This window comes from Macaca thibetana, chromosome X, assembly GCF_024542745.1.
Source record: "Macaca thibetana thibetana isolate TM-01 chromosome X, ASM2454274v1, whole genome shotgun sequence".
NCBI classification, from domain to species: Eukaryota; Metazoa; Chordata; class Mammalia; order Primates; family Cercopithecidae; genus Macaca; species Macaca thibetana.
Genome location: NC_065598.1, coordinates 98,827,412 through 98,845,696, shown reverse-complemented (window position 1 = coordinate 98,845,696; position 18,285 = coordinate 98,827,412). Strand labels below are relative to the sequence as shown.

At 41.4% G+C, this 18,285-nt stretch overlaps 1 long non-coding RNA gene across 2 annotated transcripts in view; it reads right to left on the bottom strand.

Annotated features, from left to right (window-relative positions):
• Positions 1-11,623, bottom strand: part of LOC126946078 (uncharacterized) — a 55,381-nt gene extending 43,758 nt beyond the window's left edge. For both annotated transcript variants that reach the window (XR_007722579.1, XR_007722580.1), the window contains exons 1-2: positions 11,302-11,623; positions 8,085-8,224 (exon numbers count right to left, since the gene is read on the bottom strand). This is a non-coding gene — a long non-coding RNA (uncharacterized LOC126946078). The remainder of the gene's footprint in view (positions 1-8,084; positions 8,225-11,301) is intronic.
• Positions 11,624-18,285: the final 6,662 nt, after the last annotated feature.

The window sequence follows — 18,285 nt, the reverse complement described above, 5'->3', positions numbered from 1 at the left end:
TGCAATTATGTACAGTACATAATACTTATTAATGATAATAAATGACTGTTACTGGTTTATGTATTTACTATACCTTTTATTATTTTAGAATGTACTCCTTCTACCTATTAAAAAAAGTTAACTATAAAACAGCCTCATGCAGGTCCTTCAAAAGGTATTCCAGAAGAAGATATTGTTATCATAGGAGATGACAGCTTTATGTGTGTTATTGTCCCCTAAGACCTTCCAGTGGGACAAGATATGATGGTGGAAGACAGTGATAGTGATGATCCTGACCCTGTATAGGCCTTGACTAATGTGTGTGTGTGTGTGTGTGTGTGTTAGTTTTTAACAGAAAAGTTTAAAAAGTAAATATAAATAAATAAGTAAAAGAAAGGTAACAGAATAAGGATATAAAGAAAGAAAATATTTTTGCATAGCTGTACGATGTGTGCTTTTAGTTGTGTTATTACAAAAGTAAAAAAGTTTAAAAATGTTAAAAGTTTATAAAGTTAAAAAGTTACAGTAAGCTGAGGTTAATTTATTATTGAAGAAAAAATATTATTTTACAAATATAATGTAGCCTAATTGTACAGTGTTTGTAAAATCTACAGTAGTATACAGTAATGTCCTAAGCCTTCACATTCACTCACCACTCACTCACAGACTCACCTAGAGCAACTTCAAGTCTTGCAAGTGACCAATACACATGTATAGATATGTACATTTTTAATCTTTTATATCATATTTTACTGTATTTTTTCTATGTTTAGATATGCTTAGATACACAAATATTGACCTTTGTGCTACAGTTCCCTAGATTATTCAGTACAGTAACATGCTGTATGAATTTTTAGCCTAGGAGCAATAGGCTGTATAGCCTAGGTAGGTGGTAGGCTACACCATCTAGGTTTGTGTAAGTGCACTCTGTGATGTTCACACAGATTTTGTTCAAACAAAATCTCTTAATGATGCATTTCTCAGAATATATCTCTGTGGTTAAGTGACACATGACTGTACATAATGCCACATGTAAGACACTCTCGTCAAAACATCTGAATAGGTCAAGCCTTTAACTCTAATTACCAATTTAAAGGAAAGAAGAGGAGACTGAGTAACATGAACAACACAATAGGGATACAATCAGCAAAACTGAGAATGTAAACTCCAGCACCTTAAGCAAAAAAATTGGAAAGTTAAAAAAAGAGAGAGAAAGCATCTTGTCTATATTAAAAAAACTTAAAACTTGAGAGAAAATTAAATCAAACAGAAATTAAAACAGAAAAATGAGATACTATATACTATCACACATCCATCATAATGACAAAAGCTACCAAGGTATACCAAGTGTCAGTGAGGACGTAGAGCAGTGGAACTATGATACTGCTGATACGAATATAAATTAGAATAACCAATTTGAAAATTGCTTAGCTGTATATGCTGAGCTGAACATACACATACCCTATGACTCAGAAATTCTATTCTTAGGTACATGCACATGAAAAATGAAAATAAATGTCCATTCAAAGATACGCAGAGAAATAAAAAAGGGCGCAAGATGGCCGACTAGATACAGCCAGGAGGAATGTCTCCCACAAAGGGACAGGGCATCAGGAAGACTAGCACACTCCTAGCAGATCTTGAGGGAAGGCATTGAGAGCAGACAGAAGGGAGATACAGATACTGGGTGGAAGTGGGAGGAAGCTGGGAACACTGCTCAGGGCTACCATACACCAGGTCATTTCTGGTCCCCAGTAACTCCTGGGGAAGGGGTTGAACAGGCAAGGAGCAACCCACTCTCACCACGGGCCTCTGGAATCCCTGCAGAAGAACACTCCTTGACCACCATGGACAGTTGAATTGGCAGTGAGAGCTACTTAGAGAACTGGCAGGGGCAGAACTCCAGCTGGAGTGGAGCCCAGAGAGTTTGGTACAGGAGCATCTGTAGTGGAGCATGGTCATTGTCACCCATCTCCCTAGGCTTGACTCACTCCTATAGAAGACTTTAGCCTTAGGGGAACTGTCGGACCTGAACGCTGCAGGGAATCATGCCCATAAGACACAGCTGGTCTGACCTGAACACCCCTCAGTCTATTGGCCTCTCCTGGGGCCCCAGCCTGGTCATGCCTGCTTGCAGTGCAGCCCCCGGGTATCTCCTGCGGGCCCATATCATAGCCCCTGCGCTAGGAGACTGCTCCTGACTAGCAGAGTGCTCCAGCAGAGAAGAGCAGCCCCAGTGGACTCGCTCCAGCCCACCTGCACCCTCCCCCAACTGTAGCCTCCCCCATGCAGCTTTGCCTGCACACTCGTCCACAGCCACCCTCTACATTGCTTTGCTGTTGTGTGTGTACACCAGCAGATGCAGCCTTCCCTCCCTCACCAGTACATGTGTGCATGTGCACTCTGCAATGCCACTGCTGCTGGCTAAGTATGCCCTGCCTCTCCCCCTGCCTCCCTCCTTCTGCCACACCGCCATTGTTGTCGGAGCATTGGCAGGCACGGAGCCCGCCAGCCTCCTCCCTGCCAGCACCAAAACTGCTGTTAGCATAAAACTAGGCATGGAGAAAAGCAGACCCACACCTGACCTGAGTGGCCACTGCCGCTCACGGGAACTTGTACAGAGAGTACAAACAACATCACCAGCATGAAGGAGCGCACAGTTACTGACTGGGGCCCCATCCCCCTGAGCCGTGCTGTAAATGCCAGTTGCTGCTGCAAATGCATGCATGAAGGCTGACACCCTGGAATCCACTAGCACCCTGTTGCAGCCAAGCAGTGTGCACCCTACCACACTGCAGCTGCAGCTGCTACTGGCATATGTGAACAAGGACGGATCCCACTGCCACCATGCTACAAAGTGTTTGCAGATGACATGATCCTATATCTAGAAAACCCCATAGTCTTGGCCCAAAAGCTCCTTAAGCTGATAAAAAACGTTGGCAAAGTCGCAATACCCAAAATCAATGTATAAAAATCGCAGGCTGGGCGCAGTGGCTCACTCCTATAATCCCAGCACTTTAGGAGGCCGAGGCAGGCGGATGACTTGAGATCAGGAGTTCGAGACCAGCCTGGCCAACATGGTAAAACCCCATCTCTACTAAAAATACAAAAATTAGCCAGGCGTGGTGGCGTGTGCCTGTGATCCCAGCTACTTGGGAGGCTGAAGCAGGAGAATCACTTGAACCCAGGAGGTGGAGGTTGCAGTGAGCCAAGATCATGCCACTGCACTCCAGGCTGGGTGACAGCGAGACTCCGTCCAAAAAAAAAGTCGCTAGCATTCCTATACACCAACAACAACCAAGCCGAGAGCCAAATGAGGATACAATCCCATTCACAATTGCCACAAAAAGAATAAAATACCTAGGAATATGGCTAACCAGGGAGGTAAAAAAAAAAAAAAAAAAAAAAAAAAAAAAAAAAAAAATCTCTACAATGGGAATTACAAAACATTGCTCAAAGAAACCAGAGATGACAAACAAATGGAAAAACATTCCATGCTCATGGACAAGAAAAATTAATATCATGAAAATGGCCATATTGCCCAAAGCAATGGACAAGTTCAATGCTATTCTTATCAAACTACCAATGACATTCTTCACAGAACTAGAAAACACTACTTTAAAATTCATGTGAAACCCGAAAGAGCCCAAATAGCCAAGGAAATCCTAAGCAAAAAGAATAAAGCAGGAGGCATCACACTCCCCAACTTCAAACTATACTACAGGGCTACAGTAACCAAAACAGCACATTAGTAGTACAAAAACAGACATATAGACTAATGGAACAGAATAGAGAGCTCAGAAATAAGGTTGCATACCTACAACCATATGATCTTTGAGAAACTTGACAAAAACAAGCAAAGGGACTCCCTATTCAATAAGTGGTGCTGGGATGCCCTTATGCGGAAGATTGAAACTGGACCCCTTCCTTACACTATATACAAAAATAAACTCAAGATGGATTAAAGACTTAAATGTAAAACCCAACACTATAGAAACCCTAGAAGACAACCTAGGTGATACCATCTGGACATAGGAAGGGGCAAACATTTCATGACAGAGACATCAAAACAACTGCAATAAAAGCAAAAGTTGACAGATGGAATCTAATTAAACTAAAGAGCTTCTGTACAGCAAAAAAGACTATCAACAGAGTAAACAGACAACCTACAGAATGGGAGAAAATATCTGCCAACTATGCATCTGACATAAGTCTAATATGCAGCATCTATAAGGAACTTAAACAAATTTACAAGAAAAAAAACAAACAACTCCATTAAAAAGTGGGCAAAGGAAATGAAGAGTTTTCAAAAGAAGACATACATGTGGCCAATAAGCATACGAATAAAAGCTCAACATTACTGATCATTAGAGAAATGCAAATCAAAACCACAATGAGATACCATCTTACACAGTCAGATGGCTATTATTAAAAATCACAAAATACAGATGCTGGCAAGGTTGCAGAGAAAAGAGAATGCTTATACACCATTGGTGGGTGGGTAAATTCATTCAACCATTGTGGAAAGCAGTGTGATGATTCCTCAAAGAGCAGAAAACAGAACTGCCATTCAACCCAGCAATTCCATTACTGGGTATACACCCAAAGGAATATAAATTGTTCTGTCATAAAGACACATGCTAATTGCAGCAGTATTCACAATAGCCAAGACATGGAATCAACAGAAATGCCCATTGATGGTAGACTGGATAAGGAAAATGTGGTATATATACACCATAGAATAGTATGCAGCCAGAAAAAAGAATGAAATCATGTCCTTTGAAGCAACATGGATGGAGCTGGAGGCCACTATCCTTCTTATACTATGCAGGAACAGAAAACCAAATCCACGTATTCTCACTTATAAGTAGGAGCTAAATGGTGAGAACACATAGGCACAAAGAGGGGTACGACAGACACTGAGGCCTACCTGAGGGTGGAGGGTGGGAGGAGGGAGATGATTAGAAAAAATAACTAATGGGTACTAGGCTTATTACGTGAGTCACGAAATAATCTGTACAACAATCCCCTGTGACACAAGTTTACTTATATAACAAAACTGTACATGTGCCCCTGAACCTAAAATAACAGTTAAAAAAAGAGATGTAGAAGACATTCATAGCACTGTTACTCATAATAAGACAAACACTGAAAAATAGGCATATCCCCATAATAGATACATTTATTGCAAAATATCCACACAACATAATACTACACATTAACAAGAATGAATGATCTACAACTATAGACAATAATAAATGTAAAATTCATGGTAAGATGCTGAAGGAGCCAGACAGGAAAAAAAGCACATTTTGTATGACTTAAGAAATTTTCCTGTATTCTTTCAGTATAGTTTGGGGCTGGATAAGAAAATCAACACGCCATTTCTTTTCATTTGAAGGTATGGAGTGTACTCTTATGTTACCTGCAGGTTAACCTCAGGAAAACATCCATCCTAAGCCCTTGAAAAGTGATCCACTACACGTAGTAACAAGGCTAATGCGAAGTCTAATGAACAGGGAGCTGGGAGTAAGACAGGACACATACTTGGGACACAGTGACAGATCTAAACCATTAACTCTAGATGGTGACCTTGGGTAATCACCATACCTCACAAATGCTTTTTCTTCTTCCTAGGTGTATTGGTCAGTAGTGTGGGCTCTGGAGACAGAATAGAGACAAGCCCTAGTTCTGCCACGTAAAGACTGAGTGACTTTAAATACTTTTACTTCACCTTATAGTCACTCATTTGTTACATCCATAAAACTGGCATTATACAGTACATAATGTAGAAGACAAAACATTTAAAAATATATTTATTAACTTGTGTTTGAGTTTTTAAAAAGATAAATGGCGAGTAATCACATCATTTAAAAAATTCTACTACAGAGATGCTGGGGAAAAAAAGCTTAATAGTCTTACAGCTGAATCATATTCATCAACCAACATATTTTTAAAATCACTAATTTTTATTATAACTAATATTAGTTATAGTAAAACTAACTAAATAACTTGAGAACATTCAAAGCACTTGGAAGGTCTGATCTCAGAAAACAGCACCACCATTTCTCTGCATGGCCAAACAAAAAGCCCAGGGGTTCTCCCTAACTCTCCATTATCTACACACCGCAGGCACACAGCCACTGCAGGTCCTACCTGCCTGACCTGCAAACACGCCCTGCCCAGGTCCATCCCTCCCTTTGCACATAGCTGCAGCCCTGGCCTCATCCACACACATCCCTCTCCTGGACTTCTGCAATATTTTCCTAATGGTTATCCCTACTCCCTATCTTGTCCCTCTCCAGACCATTCTCCACACAGCAGCCAGAGTCAGCTTCCACATCAAGAATCAGATCACATCACTCCCATACTCTAACCCTCCACACTCAGAATAAAACTCAAACTCCTTACAGGACTGAAACCATGTGGTTCCTGTCTACCCTTTCGATCTCATCTTCCACCTGTCTGCACTTATGTGCCAGGCTCCAGTCACTCCAGCTTGTCCTCTGCTCCTGGATCAGTGGTGCCCACACACAGCACAGGGACACTGACAAAATGGTCTCTCCATGCCTGGCTTCTTCTTATCGTTTAGGACTCAGCTCAAGTGTCACTTCCTGAGAAGGAGTCTCACTGACAACCCCATCTATAATAATCCCTGTCTCAGTCATTTTCTACTCCACCTGTTTATTTTCTTCAAAACACATATCCTCATATGAAATCACATGGCTTATTGTTTACCTGCTTACTGCCACTTTTCCCAAACTAGAATGACAGCTCCAGGGACCCTGCCTATCTTATTCTCTGTGCTGTTTCCTCAGTGCCTACTTTAGTCCTTCACATATAATCACTTAAATAATATTACTTAATTGAAGGAATTGTTGCCTATTTAAGAGACCAAAGAAGACAGACATTTAAGCTGAGTAGCAGGAGCAACTATCAATGAAATTAGATATTAAATGATTCAAAACTGTAAGAAGGTCTTGTACATCCATAGCAGAGCTTTTCAAACATGGATGATGTTATAGTCTGAATATCTGTGACCCCCCGCCTCAAATTCATGTTAAAACCTAATACCAAGGTGATGGTATTAGAAGGTGAGGCTATGAGAGGTTTTTAGGTCATTAGGGCTCTGTCCTCTGTCACTAACTGAGATTAGTGCTGTTATCAAAGAGATTCCAGAGAGCTAGCTAGCCCTTTCCACCAAGGGAGGTCATAGTAAGAGGTCATCCATCTATGAAGGAAGTGGGCCCTCACCAAAACACTGAAGCTGCCAGTGCCTTAATTTTGGATTTCTCAGCCTCCAGAACTGTGAGAAATAAATTTCTGTTGTTTATCAGCTACCGAGTTATGATATTTTGTTATAGTAGCTCAGAATGCACTAAGATGAGTACCAGACCAACTGAAGATATTACTTTAAATGGAAACACCTCCCATCCCACCTCCCTGGTTTTGATTCAGCAGATCTAGGGTAGGTCCAAGTATCTGCTATTTTAACGAGCACTACCTGATGAATTTGATGAAGTGATCCATAGACCACACTGGGAAAAATCCTGACCTCAACAGTTCATATTTGGCCAGGCGCAGTGGCTCACGGCTGTAATCCCAGCACTTTGGGAGGCCAAGGTGGGCAGATCACTTGAGATCAGGAGTTCAATACCAGCCTGGCCAACATGGTGAAACCCTGTCTCTACCAAAAATTCAAAAATTAGCTGGGCGTGGTGGTGGGCACCTGTAATCCCAGCCACTCAGGATACTGAGGCAGGAGAATCGCTTGAACCAGGCGGCAGAGATTGCAGTGAGCCAAGATCATGCCACTGCACTTCCAGCCTGGGTGACAGAGCGAGACTCCATCTCAAAAAAATAAAAAAATAAAAAGTTCACACTTGAGCACCATTAATTTAATGCCTACCATTCAGAGTTCTGGGACATCTGGAATATCCCTATTAATGTAATTACTCGAATGTATACTACTTTTCTAAGGGGGAGGGAAGACTGCTTTCCCACATGAGATCATACTTAAACTCCAGAGTATTCCTGGTGGTCAGGAGAATTGGGTATTTTTATCCTGTTGTATAGACTAATCTGAAGGAAGGGTAGTGACTTACCTAAAGTGTCCCCATGATGGGATCTGGATCTCTTGACTTTTGCTTCAGTAGCCTGTCTAGCAGATTCAACATCACACCTGGTTCTTCTCTACAAACTACTGGTTCTGCGCTGCACAGTCAACACCCTTGTCTCACGTTAACTAGATGGGAGAGTAAGAGGACGAGAAAGAATATAAAATGAGGAGGAAGGTAAGAGGATGAAAAAGCACACGAAAACAGGGGATGGGATGATGATGTCTTCCCTATTCCCATTCAGTTACTTGGAAGCTGTGCAATGATGCTTTTCGTCTTCCTCAGCTCCATCCCACAACCCTCTCCCACACACAGAATGACAGTGAAGTTGTCACCTAGTGGAAATGTGGGCTTATCCCTGCTTGCTATTACAATTCCAAGTATTCTCTCTGTAGTCATGCTATTACATTAATATATGACATGAAAACCACAATCCGTAAGTGAACAAATCAATAAATTGGACTTCCTCAAAGTCAAAAACTTTTGCTAGGAGAAAGTGTTTAAAATCATATATCTGATGAAGGACTTGTACCAGAATACAGAAAATATCACAAAAGTCAGAGGAAAACAGACACTTAAGTAAACAAATGGGCAAAATATTTGAATATACATTCCACTAAAGAAGATATATACATATACAAATGTCAAGTAAACACATGAAAAGATAACAACATTAATCATTAGGGAAATGTAAATGAAAACTGCAATGAAATACTACTATATTCTTGTAAGAATGGCCAAAATTAAAGAGACTGACCATATCAAGCACTGGCAAGGTTGGGGAGGATAAAACTCTCATACACTGCTGGTGACAGCAGAGATACAACCACTGGCAAGGTTGGGGAGGATAAAACTCTCATACACTGCTGGTGACAGCAGTGATACAACCACTTTGGAAACAGCTTGGTAGTTTTTTACAATGTTAATCTTGTATCTACCATATATCCAGCAATTGCACTCCTAAATATATACCCCAAAGAAATAACGCATATGTCTATGAAAAGACTTATTCACATATGTTCATATCAGCTTTATTTATAAGTGTCCCAAATTAGAAACAACCCAAATATCCATCAACAGGTGGATGGATAAAACAAATAGTGGTATAGCCATATACTGGAATGCTATTAAGCAATAACAAAGAATAAACTACTGCTATATGCAAAGAAATGGATAAATCTAAAATTAAATAGGGTGAATGAAAAAAGTCAGATTCCTCTTAGAAAAAACCTCTCTATGACTCCACTTAAATACATTTCCAGGACATAAAACCAAATCTATAGTGACAGAAATGTGTTTGCCTGGAGACAGCGCAGTAGGAGGGGTAGGGAGCCCAGGTAATATAGAACTGAAAATGTTATTTCCTTGGAAATAATAATAATAATACTCAGGCTTATCTGGTTATTTTAGGAGATGTGACTAGGTATCATTATAATTGGGCAAACTATCAAGTAATCGTTATTTTCAAAAATACTAAATTCTTGTACCTGACATTTAACTAACACTTAGTAAATTCCTGGCCTCTTAAAAAATTACATTGCAGAATGGATGAAAACACGCTAACCATGAAAGCATGCATATTACAATCTCAAATTGCTATGAAGATCTTCTAACCAACTGCATATTTCAACTTCCATCCGAGATACATGGGAATAATGAATTATTATTTATACAGTCAGAAAACTATGTGTAAATTTATTGCAAATGCATGTTAAATATCAAGTTCCTTCCCCAACTGAACAATTGATTGCTTTAAGAAAGGTATCTCCAAATGGGCCTCAAGGGATACTACAAAGCATGTAGCTGCTGATGCACGCAATGGAGTCCACCTGTTGAGCCTCTTTTCCAATGATGAGATCAAAGTGCCTGCTCTACTTTTAGACTACTTTGTGAACTACACACTTACTATTCTATAACACACTTCTGTTCAGATCTATGAACTCACTTGAGCCAGGAATCATATCCCACCAAGGATGGAAGTGCTAGAGATCTCCTGAGGACTGCTGTCCTTCAAGTCTGAAGTAAAAGCTTCAGCAGCCATCATGACCCAGATCATCAGAACCCACCTCCTTCAGACACCTGATATAAGTTTAGTTGCCCCCATGAGGTGCTTCCTGGGGAGAGACAGGCTCCAGCAATCACTATGCTTTATTGAAATGACTCTGTGCCTGCAACCATGCTGGGCACTGAGTTAGTGACCAATGACACTGATACAATTGGTTAGTGATCATAACAACCAGAAGGTACAATGAGTTTCTCACCAGGGCCTTTTCTTCTCCTTTCCATTTATCACCTAATAACAACTTTAAAAAAGAATGGGGAAATGGCCTGAGCCCTTGGTAGAGGAACACAACTACTACCAACCTGTAGCCCAACACCAAGGAATCTGGCAGTGGGGACACATACCCCATCTTTCCCTCACTCACTTGCTAGTATCTCCCATTGGCCAAACCCAACTGGAAGCCTAAGGAGAAGGGATCTGAGTTGGTGTAGTCTATAAGGATCAGACCTGTGGAGCACAGAGTAGGGTGGTGAGGGGTGGAGTGTAGCTTTGAAGAGACAAATTGAGGCTATCCATCACAGTATCTAATATACAACTGTGCTGTAGGCTGAATAACACTCCTCTACCCCAAAGAAATCCATGTCCTAGTCTCTGGAACAAGTGAATATGTTACATTACATGGTAAAATGAACTTTACAGGTGTGATTAAGTTAATGATCTTAAAATGGTGAGGTTATTCTGGATCATCTGGGTGGGCCTGATATAATTACAAGGGTCTTTATGAGGGAAACAGGGAGGCAATAAAATCGGAGAAGTAGATGTGACCACAATATGGAGGTCAGAGTAATGTGAAGGCATGAGCCAAGGAATGCAAGCAGCTTCTAGAAGCTGGAAAAAAACGAAAATTCATTCTACACTAGAACTTCCAGAAGGAACATAGCCCTGCTGACACCTTGATTTTAGCCCAGTGAGACCCACTTTGGACTTTTGAACTCCAAAACTGTAAAATAATAAATTTGTGTTGTTTTAAAAAAATAAAAGAATAAGAAATAGACTGAATCCATAAAGCACCCATCGTCCCATAACAACCACAGGGCTATCTATCATCTTGCACCTGTATTATCACTGCAGGTTGCAGCAATCCTGTGGGTGAGCATTCTCATTCTCATTTTACAGGAGAGGCTGGGCTCAGAGAGTCCTTACCTGTCTCATCCTCCCCACGTCCCGCCTTTATATAGAAAGTTGCCCCAGGACACCCAGAGCAAGACACCACACTCACTGGGGCCAGGAGGGTCCCAGCTCTCTCTCTCTCTCATGAGACCGCCCGGGCAACTTGTGCCAAAGCGGGAACGAAGGAACTTGGATCTGGGCTCCTTCGTCTCTCCACACCCCAGGAAGGTTCAGCCCCCACCGCGGGGCACCCACACCCTCAGTTGAGTCCCAAACACCTGAAGGAAGGACCCTGCTCTTCTTGCCCGGTCATGTTGGCCTCTATTTTAAAAGTCTCCACGGTCGCCGCAATGACGTCAGGTTTCTATGGCAACCGTGATACGCAGGCTGGTCCAGCACACCGGAAATGCCGTAGAGTGGCCTTTTGACTCCTTGCCTTTCACTAAGAGAAAATGCCTTCACTCTTCAGGCGGCTTCCTGGGTAGCTATAATAATTAGAGGAACTAGGCTGGGACGGAGCCAATTGATAGAATTCTGCCAGGTTTGATGGAACAAAGTCCCGGTTGTCAATAGTTTTGTTTAAAAGTGACAGTAGAGGAATATCACCAGTGCACAGAGACCTGGAGCTCTTGGAGATGAGCTAACTCACTGAGGAGGAGCATGTACAATTCACACACCATACTAAAGCAGTTATCCATCTGTGGCAGAAAACTAAGACTATCTATAATCATGTGACTAAAAGATCTAGGAACAACAAAATATGTCATTTAAGATATCTCAGAGTTATTTCAGTAATGTAAGCCTAAAATAATACAGTCATTTAGTAGACAGGAACCTAATCAATTCAACCATACAATGGTTTGTCTTGAGAAAATTATTATCCTTCATTCCTGCATGTGGAGGGACATTCATGACCACAACATTTCTAGACTCTCTATACACTCAATCCTGTTCTGTCACAGGAGGAACTTATCTAATTGGTGAGCTGGGAAGAAGAAAAAGGGGCTGCACTACCCAGGCTGCCTCCCTTCAAAATTCTTGGTAGTAAGCTGCTCTTCAGGGGCACCTGTTCTTCCCTGCCCTCAGAGGTGGATCTTTTTTTTTTTTTTTTTTTTGAGATGGAGTTTCACTGTTTCACTCTTGTTGCCCAGGATGGAGTGCAATGGTGCAATCTTGGCTCATTGCAACCTCTGCCTCCCAGGTTCAAGCAATTATTCTGTCTCAGCCTCCCGAGTAGCTGGGATTACAGGCATGCGCCACCACACCCGGCTAATTTTGTATATTTAGTAGAGACGGGGTTTCTCCATGTTGGTCAGGCTGGTCTTGAACTCCTGACCTCAGGTGATCCACCTGCCTCAGCCTCCCAAAGTGCTGGGATTACAGGCATGAGCCACTGAGCCCAGTCCAGAGGTGGATCTTACAATAGGCCCACAGTGCTACTCCTCTTTCTGTGCCACACTGGCTCAACTATTTCTATTGTCTTTCTCCAAATTGCTTGGATTGTTTAAGCAATTTACCTCACTGCTTCAAGTCTAAGCTTGAAATCAAGTAGTAAATAGATGAAAGAAGAAAAATACATGGACTTTATTCCTTATAAAGAAGATATTAGAGAAGATGACTTAGATTTGCTGGCATGTGGGCTTCCTATGAAGGATCCACAAAATTGAAAAAGATTTATCCACTAAGTAGTGCCATGATGGGAAAATCATAAAGGCCAAGGACTGCAATGCATATCAAGCTGCTGTCTGGTGCAGGAGTCCTGTCTATATGTTCTCATGGAAAGTAGCTTCCTTGCAAGGCAATTCCCTGTAGCAGGAGAAAGAGTTTCAAGATCTCTTCTTTCAGAAACACTTCTCAAAGTACATAAATAACCCTTGTTCAGAATGAATACTCACTAAGCCAAAGCCAATCTCTGAGGCTTTCCCCGTGGAGTCATTTGTGACAACACTCTGTCAGTAGCTTAGTTCATATGATTGCAATAGAGGCTCATCTCATGGAATTAGGTTCTAAATTCAAAGAGTAGGTTGAAAATCATATATTGTGATAGCTTCCATTGAAAATTCCTTCAAGAAGGAATTGATTAAATATTCAGAAATTTGTACACACACATAAACAAACACAGAAACTATACTCAAAATTATTAATATAACAATGTCCCACCAAGCCTTCAAGGATAAGAGAATCCCTTTGACCTCCAATGATAACAAAGTACAGGCCGGGCGCGGTGGCTCAAGCCTGTAATCCCAGCACTTTGGGAGGCCGAGGCGGGTGGATCACGAGGTCAGGAGATCGAGACTATCCTGGCTAACATGGTGAAACCCCGTCTCTACTAAAAATACAAAAAACTAGCCGGGCGTGGTGGCGGGCGCCTGTAGTCTCAGCTACTTGGGAGGCTGAGGCGGGAGAACGGCGTGAACCCGGGAGGCGGAGCTTGCAGTGAGCCGAGATCACGCCACTGCACTCCAGCCTGGGAGACACAGCGAGACTCCGTCTCAAAAAAAAAAAAAAAAAAAAAAACAAAGTACAGAAAAAGATGAAAAGTTCACCCCAACCATGTTTTAGATAACCATTTCTACCTAACAAACACCCCAAAACAAACCATTTATTATCTTTCAGAAATCTGAGTGTTGACTGAGCTCAGCAATTGTTTTCTGCTGCATGTGGTGTCTGTTTCATGGGGCTGTGAGGCTACACTCCACTGGGACATCCAAGAGAGTTTACTCACATGAAGGACAATTGGTGCTGATGCCACCTGCAGCTCAGCTGGGGTTGCTTCCTGGAGCACCTTGGTTCAACACAGAGTCCCCATGTTTAGGGTAACCAGATAAAATAGAGGACATCCAGTTCAATCTAAATTCCAGATAAAAATGAATAATTTTTAATGTAAGTATGATGGTTAATTTTATGCATCAACTTGACTGGGCCATGGTACCCATATATCTCATCATCATTATTCTGAGTGTTTCTGTAAGGATGTTTTTGGATGAGATTAACCTTTAAATTCGTGGACTTTGAATAAAGCAGACTGCCCTCTATAATGTGGGTGGTCCTCATCCAATCATCTGGAGACCTGAATAGAGAGAAAATCTGACATCCCTGAGCAAAAGGGAATACTACTAACAGATAGCCTTCAGAATTGAATTGCAACATTGGATGTGCCTTATTCTCCAGTCTGCAAGCCTACCATACAGGGATTGGACCTTTAGCCTCCAGTAATCATGTGAAACAGTTCCTTAAAATGAATCTCTCTCTATCACAAACACACACACATGCCCTACTGGTTCTGTTTCTCTGGGTGTGGCATGCAATATTATTTCATTTATCTGAATGCAACTGGGAATTCTGTATTTTTATTTGCTAAATCTGGCAACCCTAGGAGAGGAATCTCTGGATATGTAAGTCTACCGACAGTCTGAATGACACTTCCAATGGCGCAGGTATGGAGAAAACGAGCAGTTCAGGTTGGCAAGACAAAAGCTGTTAATAACTAGTGTTGGTGAAATAAAGAAGAAACAGACTCATATACCCTATTGGTGCCACACCAATGTGTCCGTTTTCTGAGGCCAGTATTATTACATCTTAATAACTTGAATGGACTTTGTGCAGAAGTCCTATTTCCACCAACGAGGGAGTTTCAGCTGAGGGTTTAGAAAAGGCTCATCAAAGTGACTCTGATGTGCATGCTGGTTAAGGGGTCCTGGCTGAAAAGGCAGGTAAATTTGTCACATGAGTTCCTGCTCTAGGGAGGAAAGACAGCTACCATTTATGGAGCAGATTGTTTAGAGGTGCCCAGTTCCAGGTTCTTCACCTTCATAGTTGGATTTAATCTCGACAGCCCTGCTAGTGAGGTATCACTATCCTTTCTTCATGAATGTAAGTGACTACAAAGCAAGTACTCCTAACCATAGAGCTGGATGGCAAAGAGGTTTCTCACCACACCCACTGCCAAAGTCAGGGATAGAACCTGCCAGCTTGGGTACCTTGAGTTGCTGGTGAAAGCACTTCAGCAAATGTATCAAGACATGTACCGCTGTGAGGTTAATTTCTGTTTTCCCATGTGTACCCTCCCTACAGAAGGGAGCCAGGCTTTGTCCCCCTTCCCCTTGCCTGAGGGGAGGTTTATGGCAGGGATGGAAGCAGAAGCTGTCTGAAGCCATTATTTCTTCCATCCTCTGTGAAAATCTAAGCTTAAAGAAAGGGTTGGCCTACTTGCACCTGGTAGGGAGGGAAGGGCCTTTGAGGACACAGAAAGGGAATAGGAAGGAAGTTTTCTTCCAGATAAGGAAGAGGTCAGAGGTCTACAAATCCCTCCAGGAGTAAGAACATGAGCACTGGTGTATATCAACACCTGAGGTGGATCCATGGATGATTCATTGAGGCTGTGCATCCAGCCTTGAAAGAGATTTTCTTGTTTGGATGGCAGGATGGATGAAGCAGGGTCAGGGGTCCTCAAGGCACCAAGGGAAATGGTCAGCTCTGCCCTGAGCAGTAGGGAAACATTATTGATGATGGCAGAGTTCTCCCAGGATGTATCTAAAGGACACAATCCTACAAATGATTATCTTTGTCAAAGAGTATGACCAATTAACATATTAAGTATTTGCTGTCTAGTTGAAAGTTAAAATCTCCTTACTAGTGAATATCCCAACCAATTCCAAGATGAGAGCACTCATTTTTTTAGATTTGTGCAATAATGGCTTTCCCAACTTTATTCATATTTGCTGATGAAATATTCTATGCTGTAATGTTAGAATGTTTCATTTTTCTCTATTTCCATGTAAACGGCATATTTCACATGTGCATTTTTAATGCAAACATAATGGTTCCACTTTATGCCTCAAGATATGTCCTGGAATAATTGTAGAGTTTGGCAAGACAACCAGATCAGTAAGTTTGTGTTTTTGCTGTGTCCTGTTTAAATTGAAATTATGGAGTCAGGAGAACTCCACATACTGCCAGGAGAGGAGAAATTGGTACAAGCTCTTTGCGGAGACACTGCACAGCATCTATGAGAGAAGCAAGGAAGGCCCTGTCAGCTGCAGCCCTCTCATGTCTGCACTTCAGAGAGTTTTGCATGTATGCAAACCTGGTCACAGCAGTGTGGCTAAAATATAGTTCCAAAATTGCCTGATTAAAGAAACTTCAGAAACGCTATTTTTAGCGTAAAAATCTCCATAAGTGGTATCTAAATATACTACTTCTATAGTTAGAGCTTAAAATATGTGAAGAAATTATGTGTTCTGTTCAGAAGTGTATAGTCACATGCCCTGTAACGACATTTCAGTCAATGATGAGCCGCATATATGACGGTGGTCCCATTAGATTATAATATTGTATTTTTACTGTAGCTTTTCTATGTTTAGATTATTTACCATTGTGTTACAATTGCCTACAGTATACAGTACGGTAACTTCCTACAGGTTTGTAGCCTAGGAGCAATAGGCTATACCGTCTAGCTTAGATGTATAGTAGGTTATACCATCTAGGTTTGTGTAAGTACACTTTATGATGTTTGCACAATGACACATTTGTCAGAACGTATCCCTGTTGTGTAATGCATAACTATGTTCATGAATAATAAATATGGAACAAAACATTAGAATGGTAAAAAAAAAATTTTTGATTTTGATAATGGTTCCCTCAGGGGTAAGACAATCAGAGAAGATACATAGAGGCATTTACTCTGTAATATTTGACTTGGTTGTATACATGTTTGCCTATTATGGTATTTATTATAAGTTTTTAAAGGCCTGAAATCTAACATATTTGACATGAATAAATCTCTAATGGGCCTTATCTCTGATTAACAAGTAACCCATTGTGCACTTAGAAAATATGGAAAATGCACTCATATACCAATATACACATACTCATAACATTTAACCCCACCATGGACTAGTGAAGACTGTAATCATGGTGGTGTGTTTCCTCCAGTTGTCATCTACACACACGTGTGTACATGTGCACACACACTGTATATGCATTGAATATGGGTTTGATTTAACTGGAATGTATCAATTTTCCTTAAGTGTGTAACTACAAAGTTAGTGGCTGAAAGCTACATCCACATATAAGGTCATAGGTCTGTAGGTCAGAAGTCTGGCACTGTATGACCTTGCTCTCAATTTAGGGGCTCACAAAGCTGAAATCAAGGTATCTATGTAGACTTGACTGAGATCTTTTGTCTGGAGGCTCTGGGTAAAAATTTGCTTCCAAGATCATCCTTGTTGCTGGGAGAAGTTATTTTCTCAAGGCTATTGCACTGCAGCACACCCCACCTCCCAGTTTGCTTGACGGCTGTGATGTTAGAGTCTTCTCAGCTCCTAGGGGCTACTCCAGTTCCCTGATATGTGACCTCCTTCTTCCAGCCAGCAATGGTGTGTTGAATTCTTTGATTTCCTCTCCTCTGAACAGCCAGAAAAAAATTATCTGCTTTTAAAAAGCTCATTTGATTGGGTCAGCCCCCCGCCAAACTGTCACCCTTTTACCATAAAACAGAACATAATCATGTAAATGATATCACATGCTATTAACTGGTTCCACCCACACTCAGAGAAGAGGGGATTATACAAGATTGAGAGGGTCATTGAAGCTCATTTTAAAATTCTGCCTGCCACAAGGAGATTCATACCAAAAAAAAAAAAAATCATGCAAAGTTCAACCAATGGTGTTCAGCTTTAAACTGTTTTTTCTGACCCAACCCCTAGGCCACTGTAATAGGGCATTATTGCAGTAGGCTGAGGCCAGCCATGAGTGTTACGTGTTGAAGTCCTACTATGTCCCATAGGTACTTGACAGGTTTTCTGAAGAAGATATGTGGTAAGCCTTATTTCACAGATGACCAAGCTCCTTCTCACAGGGACTAAACCCTCTCCAGAGAAGTGGCAGAATTTGAATGTGATTCTATCTCTTGCCTTCCCCACAATATCACCAGCAGCTTCCCATTTGGAAGATGATGGCTTTACACTTCCCCAGTATTGTGCCCTACGGGCCTCACTCAATAGCCCTTCACATCAA